Raw genomic sequence first — 10,000 nt, forward strand, 5'->3', positions numbered from 1 at the left:
GCCAATGGGGTTCAACCTATTTAATGTATTTAGTGAGGGGGGTCTTGTAATTAACATAACTAATTGTTCTGGCACTCAAGGAGTAAACAGAGTCTGTGCCAATCCAGGAAGGGTGAGGGGCACTGCTCCTCAACTCCAATTGATGACAAACCTCAACATTGTTTTTATTTTGGCTGGTTTCCAAAACGATGTATCAGTACTCTTCGAACCAACAGAACACGATGCAGTACTAGAAATCCCTGTGCACACAGAAAATAGTGACATTCTTATTCCGTATGCATCCCTCGTAGCCGTAACAATCTTTTTTTTCTAGAAACATCCAGAGTTACGACTTTCAGATCAAACAAAGAGGCATCGTAGGCCATTGGCAGCCACTCACACTCGAGTAGACGAGCAAACACACACATTCACTGGCTCTTGTTCCCAGCGAACATTAGCAGCTCATTAACATGTGCTATTTCTCCCAGCACGTCGACACGAAGAAAGAGACAGTTGACAGCCCAGGTGCCTAAACTGCTCTAAATCCTCCCACTTAGCATAATCTAAACCCTGCTTACAAACACAGGAGACAACGAGACAGAGGGGGGAAAAGAGATAGAGGGAGACAGTTCTGCAGACTTTGCAGATGTTTGCATAGTTCTGTTTTGCAGACTAAAAGGCTTTCAGTTTATACATTATACAGAATACAGATGACTTTGAGGGCAATGTGTATGCTTCAGTGTGTGTGTGTGTGTGTGTGTGTGCACATTTTCATTGATTTCAGCTGAGAATTAATGTCAACAATGACACCGAATTCATGTTTCTACAGCATAAATTGAGAGGGGTGTAATGGCCGAGCCCTTGTTCTCACGGGCACAATAGCGCTCAAGGATAAACAGACACATACACACATATGCTAATCATTTCACTGGACCTTATGAGACTTTTTCTTCCAAAAAAAAAAATTCCCCACCACAAAATGAGATATCTCAGTGAACCCACAGCATCTGGCAGAGTTCACACGCTCCCTCTCCGAGCATCTACTTTTAGAAAAATAAACACAGCTTTCCAACAACGGCCACATACTATTCCTCTATTCTCCTCTCTCTCTCTCGCCCTCTGGTCTGTTGAAAGCAGAGAGAGGGAGTGAGAAAGAGAGAGAGTGAAAGAGAAAGAGAGAGAGAGAGAGAGAGAGAGAGAGAGAGAGAGAGAGAGATAGAGAGAGTGAGAGTGTGAGAGAGAGAGAGAGAGGGGGGAAAGGAAGGGGGCGCAGAAGTATGATCTCACTCCCTCGCCTGTCTTTAACAGTTTTGTATGTCAACGCGGGAGGGATGGGAACGGAGAAGAAATGCCTTGTAGATAAGGCGCCGCGGCGTTCCTCCAGAGACTCGCTCGCCTGGCCTCTGTCCCGAGTCGCCCGTATATCTCGCCCCCACACTGTGGACACTGGTCTTCAGATGAGCGAACAGTGGACGCCGGGGTCTGGGGGGGCCCAGCGGTGAGTTCACAAGGCACATGGGTTTCCGACAGGAACAGCTGGGGATTGGGGTCTGGATGCCTCGCAGCTGTGAAATCAGACAGTCTTTTGACTGTACAGTCGGCAGTGCACAGCTGTTGACACTCGCGGTGGTACAGTGGAGAACAGTCAGAGAAACGGCTGAGTGACAGAGTCCACTTTCCACATCACAGCTTCTCAACTGTCTGTAGCTATTTGGCAATAGGGCTATGTCTCAGTACCCTCAAGTGCTTGTGCTTATTTAGATGAGTGCATGTGGACATCCACCTCAAATATATATTGTAATGACTGGAAGTAATACACTGCATTCTAGTCTGCTGCTGTGAGGTAACGGTAGAGTGCATTGCACATCTAGACTTCTTAAGACGATTTACTGCAGGGCATGAAGATCATCCCACTTGCTTCTGCTTTTATTCACACTAGTTCAAACCTGACATAACCACTCTGGCTATTTCAACAAAACCATGCATTAACATGCCTGTGTGAAAAGTGAAAAACCACAGACCCGAGACTCTTTTATCGTCGCACCATGAATTGTGGGATGCCTGGTCATTAGCATGACAGGGTTTAGGGCTGGGATGCACAATTAGCATCAGAAAGGGGGGAGCGGAGCCGTTGGCCCGCTGAAGTGGTCCTGTGAATGGCCTGGGGATGGGTGCGTGGATACATGTCAAAACAGTGATGGGGGAGACGGCGAGGCCCACAGCCCTAAATTGGCAATTATCCCTGGGCCAAAGAGGAAGTGCCCCAGGGCAGAGGAGAGGAGAGGAGAGGAGTGGAGTGGAGTCGGTGAGCAAGACTAAATCTAAAAACGGAACAGTGGCAGCAGATACAGTGGGCAGAGAGGGTCAAATAAGCCCCAGACCAGCACCACATAAGTGTTTGACATCACGGTCATGGCGAAGAGTTTGGAAGACTCAAACAGCATTTATATAGTTTCTAGCTTGCTGTGTGTGTGTGTGTGTGTGTGTGTATGTGTTTGTGACAGGAAGAATATTCTGTTCTTGCTAACTTGATTGCATCCTTGCATGCCATGTTCTTCAAAACACATATCGCTCTTTTGGTCCTGGTCCAGCTCTCTAAATCTCATTTAATCATAAACAGAGAACACCTGAGATATTACTATTTTCTTGTATTTTTTTGTCCCCAGCCTCTGCGTTTGATTAACTAAAGAACCACTGCAACTTCCCAATTATAGATATATTACATTTTGAATGCCATGTTTTCCATTACCTCAGACGTGAGCTAAAACCTCAATGGGAAAAGTCATTGGCTCGAAATATGGATTGGCGACTCCAACAAGAGGGAGAGGAACCATATCCAACCATATGTGCTAAATTAGGCCAGACTTTTCTGAATGTGTAGCAGTTTATAACTGCATGGGAATTACAGCCATGTCAGGGAATGTGAGTGCAATGAATAAACAGGGGCGGCCATGCTGCCCACAACTCATCTTTAGCATAACATTCAATGTAAGTTAATTATACAAACAGCAAGTGCATTGTTCCCATCAGCCATATTACAATGAGACTGACATCATGACTACATGTGCAAAAAACATATACTTGTAGAATGTATGCAGAGGAAACATGCAATATAAATACACATGCACTCACATAAGCATGCATGCATGTTTAATTACACACACACACACACATGCACACATGCACACACACACACACACACACACACCCCCCCCCCACACACACACACACACACACACATGCACACACACACACACACACCCACACACCCACACACACACACATGCATGCACACACACATTCTAAGTCCTAAATCATCTGACTGTCTTCCAACTTCACTCCATCTGCTATTGAGTCCTCATTTTCAGACACCCTCTTTCCAAAAAGAAATAGCAACATTCTCCCTCCCTCCCTCCCTCCTTTTCTCTCTCTCTCTCTCTCTCTCTCTCTCTCTCTCTCTCTCCCTCCTTCTTTCTTTCTCTCTCCCTCCCCAGCTCTCTCCCCCCTTCTGGTTTCCCGGTGGATGAAAGACAGGCTCTGAGCCGGCGGTGGCATTCCAGGCCTCAGCCAGCGGCTCCAGAGTGTCTGGCCATTCCACACTGCTGGGAGCCATTAGTTTAAGTCAGACCTGACACGCCTACTCACCCACGGAAAACCCTCACATCTCCTCTTACATTCGCCCCGGAGACAGACTGTATGTGTGTGTGTGTTTGTGTGTGTGTGTGTGTGTGTGTGTGTGTGTGTGTGTGTGTGTGTGTGTGTGTGTGTGTGTGTGTGTGTGTGTGTGTGTGTGCGTCTGCATGTGTGGGTTGGAGGGGACTTTTTCCACGTGATAGCCTGGCTGTATATAGTATGTTCTGTTGCATATATAAAACTGTATTAGTATGTGTGTGTGTGCTTGTGTGTGTGTGTGTGTGTGTGTGTCTGTTGGGGAACGGGGTGTCCGTATCTGCCACCAAGTGTCAGTCAGTGCCAGCCCTCAAGGGAGCATGTGTGTGAGAGTGTGTGAGTGTGAGAGTGTGTGTGTGTGAGAGAGTATGTGAGTGTGAGAGTGAGCACGGTACTCCAGTGAGTGTACCGGGGAGTGTGAGTCCACACTTAAAATTTATGAGAGGTGGGTCACACGCTCACTTGGCTACATCTCCCCCAAGTTTCCACAGCTGTGCGCCAAGACTGCAGACGCGAACGCGTTCTCCAATAAGCCTGCAAATGATATTCAATAACCAGGCTCTCCGCACAGCTAAACCAAATAACAGATAAACCAAACATGCACACTCAAACACACACACACACACACACACACACACACACACACACACACACAAGCACAGAAAGAAACACACAGGTCAAAAAATACAGTGTTTCTCTCTCTCACACACACACACACACACTCAGCCGTACATCCCCTATTCCCTCCACTCAATACTCGAGTCAGAGGAACATAAATGGCAACATTAACGGGCACACACACACACTCTCTCTCTCTCTCACACACACCTACACACACACACACACACACACACTCACGGTCAGAGGAACAGAAATTACTACATTAACGGGCACTTTTCTGCTGAGCAAACACTCTGTTTGTCCCTTTTTGCCAGCCTTCCCACATTTTCAGCACATTAAAATAAGGACAACTCATAAAAAACTGTTTTTTAAAAGAAGGGACAAATAAATAACATTGTAACCGTGGGTGTGTACACATCACCACTTTCATTGGCGTCAGCCCTGCATTTTACTGTGTGCAAGTTTGTGTGTGTGTGTGTGTGTGTGTGTGTGTGTGTGTGTGTGTGTGTGTGTGTGTGTGTGTGTGTGTGTGTGTGTGAGTGTGTGTAAGCGTGTGATGTGTAGATTGGCTCTACACTCGAACTGATTGCTGCAATCGGCTGGACCATCAAATGCTCCAACATTATTCGTCCTGAATTTACAGTGGCAGGTGACATTAATAACAAGGACGATCTGATTACATTTGCTTATGAGGAAGACATAATGCAATTAACTTGCGCCATCTGTGTAATTCCAGAACGGAAGGAGAGAGAGAGAGAGAGAGAGAGAGAGAGAGAGAGGAGTGAGAGGGGAGAGAGAGAGGGAGAGAGAGGAGAGAGAGAGGGAGAGGGAGAGAGAGTGAGAGAAAGAGAGAGAGAGTGAAAGTGAGAGTGAGAGAGGAGAGAGAGAGGAGAGGGAGAGAGAGTGAGAGTGAGTGAGGAGAGAGAGTGAGAGTGAGAGAGGAGTGAGAGAGAGAGAGAGAGAGTGAGAGTGAGAGAGGAGAGAGAGAGGGAGAGGAAAGAGAGAGAGAGAGAGAGAAGGAGAGAGAGTGAGAGAGGAGAGAGAGGGGAGAGAGAGAGGGAGAGAGAGGAGAGAGAGAGGGAGAGGGAGAGAGAGTGAGAGAAAGAGAGAGAGAGTGAAAGTGAGAGTGAGAGAGGAGAGAGAGAGGAGAGGGAGAGAGAGTGAGAGTGAGAGAGGAGAGCTAGAGAGAGAGTGAGAGAGGAGAGACAGAGGGAGGCCGTGTAATGGTACCTCCCTGGACTGTGCTGCTAGGCCGATACGGGATACATATTGGGAGACGAATGGAGATGTCCGAGACTAAATGGCCATATTGTGAAGGGGTTGTGAGGGGAATGGGGGAACAAAGCCTCACTCTATGGGTGACAAAGGCATGCATTGTGTGGCCGCCATCTGACCTGTGACATACAGGAGGGTGGGATGACACGATGGAGGAGAAAATCAGAGAGTTAGAGAGAGAGAGAAAAGGAAAGTCCAGTCGTCTGATTATTTAATTAAGAGGCTGCTATGCAAACCTCCTTGGGCAGGTGTACAGTTACTATGTGACTGTGTGCTCATATATCTCTCTCTCTCCTCCCCCCCCCCCCTCTCTCTCTGTGTTTCTGTCTTTATTTATCTATCTGTCTCTTATTTCAGTGTATTTCCTCTCTTCCCTTCCACCTGTGCCTCTGCCTTTAATCCCACTCTTCATCTCTTTCTGGCCCTGGGGTGTGAGCGGCAGCTGTGTTATTGCGACACACACGTGACACACACACACACACACACACACACACCTGTGTTTTGCAGGTGGTTCAGCTGCAGTGTGTGTGTCCCGAACACCTGGCAACTAAGAGATGCAGCCTGTTTTTTTTCTTTCTATAAACCAAGGACACAATTACAGCTCTGGAGATAAGGGCAAAGAAAGACAGAGAGAGAGAGATAAAGAAAGAATCAGAGGGAGGGAGAGACAGAGACAGAGACAGACAGAGAGAGAGAGAGAGAGAGAGAGAGAGAGAGAGAGATAGAGAAGGAAAACATTGCTGTGGAATGTGTCTCCCACAATGGATTTCAGAGCTGTTCAGGCTTGTAGAGGTTACAGCCTCCCTCAGAGCCTCTGGCAAAGACAAACACACACACACACTCCCTCTTCGCCCCCTCTCTCTTTCTCTCGCGCTCTCTTTCTCTCTCTGACTGGCTACCTGACAACAACACACAAGCCCACCTGAGGCCTTGTTTATGCAGGATTTAAAACCACTGTTTGGCCCTGACAAGTCCCCCTGGTCAGCAGTAGTCCTGAGGCTGCCTTATCCCAGGCAGGAAGGAGTTGATAGAGATTGACTCGTACCTCCAGAGGGGGCAACACACCAGGCAAAGTAATCGCCTAACACCTCAAAACATTACCCTCTGCTGAAAACCTCATTAGCCTCACGGATGAAAACACCCCCAAAGTCCCTGGGCTTCTGGGTCCCCCCCGAATACCAGGGCTTATGGCGAGATGACAGTGAGAAATGCTGCTGTTTCGCTCCTCGCTACGAGCAGCATTCCAGCCCAGATTTCTTCCTCAGACTTCATGGGAGTTCACACCGTCTGAAGTCTGTGGATTCTTTTTCGGGGTAATCCACCCGGGTGCCGACAGCTACAGAACAGCTGGCCTTCCCATCACAACACCCAAAGACAGAGAGAGAGAGAGAGATAGAGAGAGAGAGAGAAAGATACAGAGAACGAGAGATGGAGAGACGGGGGGGGGGGTAGGGTAACTGGGGGTAGAGAGTTGGAACAAGCTTAAAAAATGGGCTTTGTTTAAAAGTGAAGGAGGAGTTTTTGGTGGAGAAAGAGGGGTATTAAAAAGCCTAATGTGGTGGTAAGCCCCTTTCAGAGGCTTTTTAAAAAATGGTCACCCTTCTAATTTACTGCCGGGAGACTGGTACCTTTGTCCACCCTCCGTGCTTCACAAAGGAAGGGAGAATAAAAAATGCAGAACGCCTGCAAACTATCAAGAGCCAAAATCATCTCCCCAGTCACGTGTGGAAAGTTCACTAAACACTTAAGAATGAGAAGAAGCAGGCTAAATTAATTCAGGACCGCTTTTGAATAAAGAAAACTGGCCAACTGACAAGACTTTCTTGGTGTATATATATATATTCCATTGCGCAACCAACATTAGAGGACTCCTAAAGAACACTTCTTTAACAAGATCTGGGAGATACTCCTAAAACCCCGAACAGATAGAAAAAAAGAGAAAGCAAATCCCCATGAAGCTGAGAACAGAGACTGGGAGTTATGGCTCCTCAAACGTTTTGGGAACGCCGTCATGCTAACAGGCCCAGGTCTCCAGCAGACTGACATTCCAGGGAATTGTTGTTGGCGGGCGATCGGAGGAGGCGGCACACATCTGGATACAATCTCACCGGCCTGTCCGTGCAGCGCCCGGCAACAAGAAACAGCTGTCCGGCCTGCTGTCAATTACGTCCATGTCCCCCTCTCAGCTAATCCATTCTTCCAGCATCAGCTCACCTCTCCACTCCGTCCCGAGTGGCGGACGGGATAATATGAGAAACACGGCCCAGTGCTGTTCAATCCGACTGGTACATCTCACAACACAGAAACAAGATGCAGCAATAGCCTAGCCTGCCTAGCTTTCCCTACAACTTTCACTGGGGTTTGTACTCAAATCCTTGCAATGTGGCAGTGGTTGCAGTGGATTAACACTGCGTACAAAAGTTGCTATTGGGCAACATTGTTTCTTTTCTCGGTTACTGTTGTTTTTGTATATTTCACTCTGAGTGTTTTAGGGCTGAAAGATGATTGGTTAGAGGGCGATCGTTGAAAACATGGGATTTATTGTTACTGCAGTGATTACGCAGAGGGGGGGGGGGGGGGGGGGGATGAGATAGCGTGTGTGTTAACATCCTGAGAGGGATGAAGTTGTTTGTTATGACACAACAGACAGTCTTCATAGGGCTTGGAGAAATATTAGATGCCCTTATGCAACAAATGCCTGCAGGATATCTTGTTTCAAAGCTCTGTTGGCCTCTGAACAAACATCATGCTCAAGTTTAAGCTAACAACACATAAATAAAACCAAGCATCTGCTTTCGGGACCTTGTACTTTTCCATACCTGACAGGAACTTCCATTTGCAGAGTTTGTCATGATATGTTCCAGTGTATCTCTGACATCTCTGTAGCTCTGAACCCCATACCCCTTCTCTCCCTTTATAAGTGCTGAGACCCAGGGACTCAGCACGGCTGCCTAATCATTAACGAGAGACAGACTAGCTACCAGGTCAGCAGGGAGGGCACAGCGGAGGAGGAAAGACCTCCCCGCATCTGGAACCTACTACGACACAGGCAGGCAGGCAGGCAGGTGACCACGGCGAGAAGGTTCCACGGTTCCAAGGTTCCTGAGATGGAGGTAGGGCTGTATCACTGCTTCCACTGGTGCACACACGTGCACACACACACGTGCACACACACATACACACACACACACAGAGTTATAATGTAACACCTCCATCTGTTCTGTCCATTCCGTCTAGTCAAGTCATCCAATATCTCTTTGTGGTTGTGTGTTCATGTTACTCTCTCTCTATTTCTCTGTGTCTGTCTATCTGTTCTTCTCTCCCTTTCTCTCAGTCTTTCTCAAATGTGGACAGAACTCCGCTCTGCCTGTTGCTGCCTTCATCTCTCCCTTTCTCTCTCTCTCTCTCTCTTGCTCCCTGTCTCTGACTCTCTCCATCAGGCAGAATCTCCCCCACACGACCAAAGCGCCGCTCAGCCAGTGCTGGAAACCTCAGTCAAAGCCAAAACCAATTAGACCGCTAATGCAAACCTGAAGGGCCCTTTGTCATTTATTTCCTTTTCTAAAAGTCAGAGGAAAGGAATCTGTCTTGTACTCAGGAGTATGCAACCCACACATGCACACACACACACACTCTCACACACACGCACAAACTTAAGAAAAAACATCATAGCATCCAAGTGGCTACACATGTTTTTAACTGAGTAAAATTGAATAAAGAGACAACAAATCTCCACAAAAGGGGGAAACAGTTGCCTGAGAGTGAGAACAAAGTATGCACCCTTCTACATGGTCTCTAGGAACAGCCAAGGCAATACCTTTAAAATCCACCATACTGAATTAGCCATTATCCAAACCCATCAGAATTCCCTCACCCATGTCTCTGATGGTTCAGAGGGGGTAGTGGTGAGGGATGGTGAGGGATTAACACTGGGCGATTGGTATTCAAATGGCAAAAAAAAGGCCATAACCATCAGATCCATCACCATCAGGCTAGGGCTGCCGAGAGAAACATCACTGCTCCCTAGTGGCAATTGCCACTATAATAAGCCTCCATCACCAGTTTCAATGGCCTTAGCACCTCTAAAGATCTCATTCATTATTTATGCTTCGGAGGAGCACAACCCCCCACCCTCCCCAGGATTAAACCATGATATGGGGGCCGGTCCCTGGGCACAGGCGGCCTGGCGAGCGGTGGCACTGGGCATTGTCCCCGTGGGGGCAGACTGGAGTGGGTGTGCTCTAGTATCCTCTGCTAGGGGGCCTCCCGCTGCTTGGCTCTTGAGGAGCTGTAAACTCCAGATGGTGTGAAACTTTGCCTAGTGGATTAGCTCCAAATCCTGCGTTGAAAACAGAGTGTGGGGAGGTGGAGGGGGGTGGATTGTGTGTGTGTGTGTGTGCTAGACGGAGTGAAACACGGACAGGGCCCGGCTATATAGTGGTCTGTGCCGAATGCC

At 47.8% G+C, this 10,000-nt stretch overlaps 1 protein-coding gene across 2 annotated transcripts in view; it reads right to left on the reverse strand.

Annotated features, from left to right (window-relative positions):
- Positions 1–10,000, reverse strand: part of cbfa2t2 (CBFA2/RUNX1 partner transcriptional co-repressor 2) — a 33,351-nt gene that overhangs the window by 22,002 nt on the left and 1,349 nt on the right. Inside the window, exon 1 of one of the 2 annotated variants that reach the window (XM_031568019.2) lies at positions 1–1,071. This exon is cut by the window's left edge and continues 590 nt beyond it. The exons of the other annotated variant lie outside the window; for it this stretch is intronic. The gene's annotated coding sequence lies outside the window, so the exon portion shown is untranslated. Of the gene's footprint in view, positions 1,072–10,000 lie in introns of those variants that run through there. 2 annotated transcript variants of the gene reach the window in all.

Source organism: Clupea harengus, chromosome 5, assembly GCF_900700415.2.
Source record: "Clupea harengus chromosome 5, Ch_v2.0.2, whole genome shotgun sequence".
NCBI lineage: Eukaryota > Metazoa > Chordata > Actinopteri > Clupeiformes > Clupeidae > Clupea > Clupea harengus.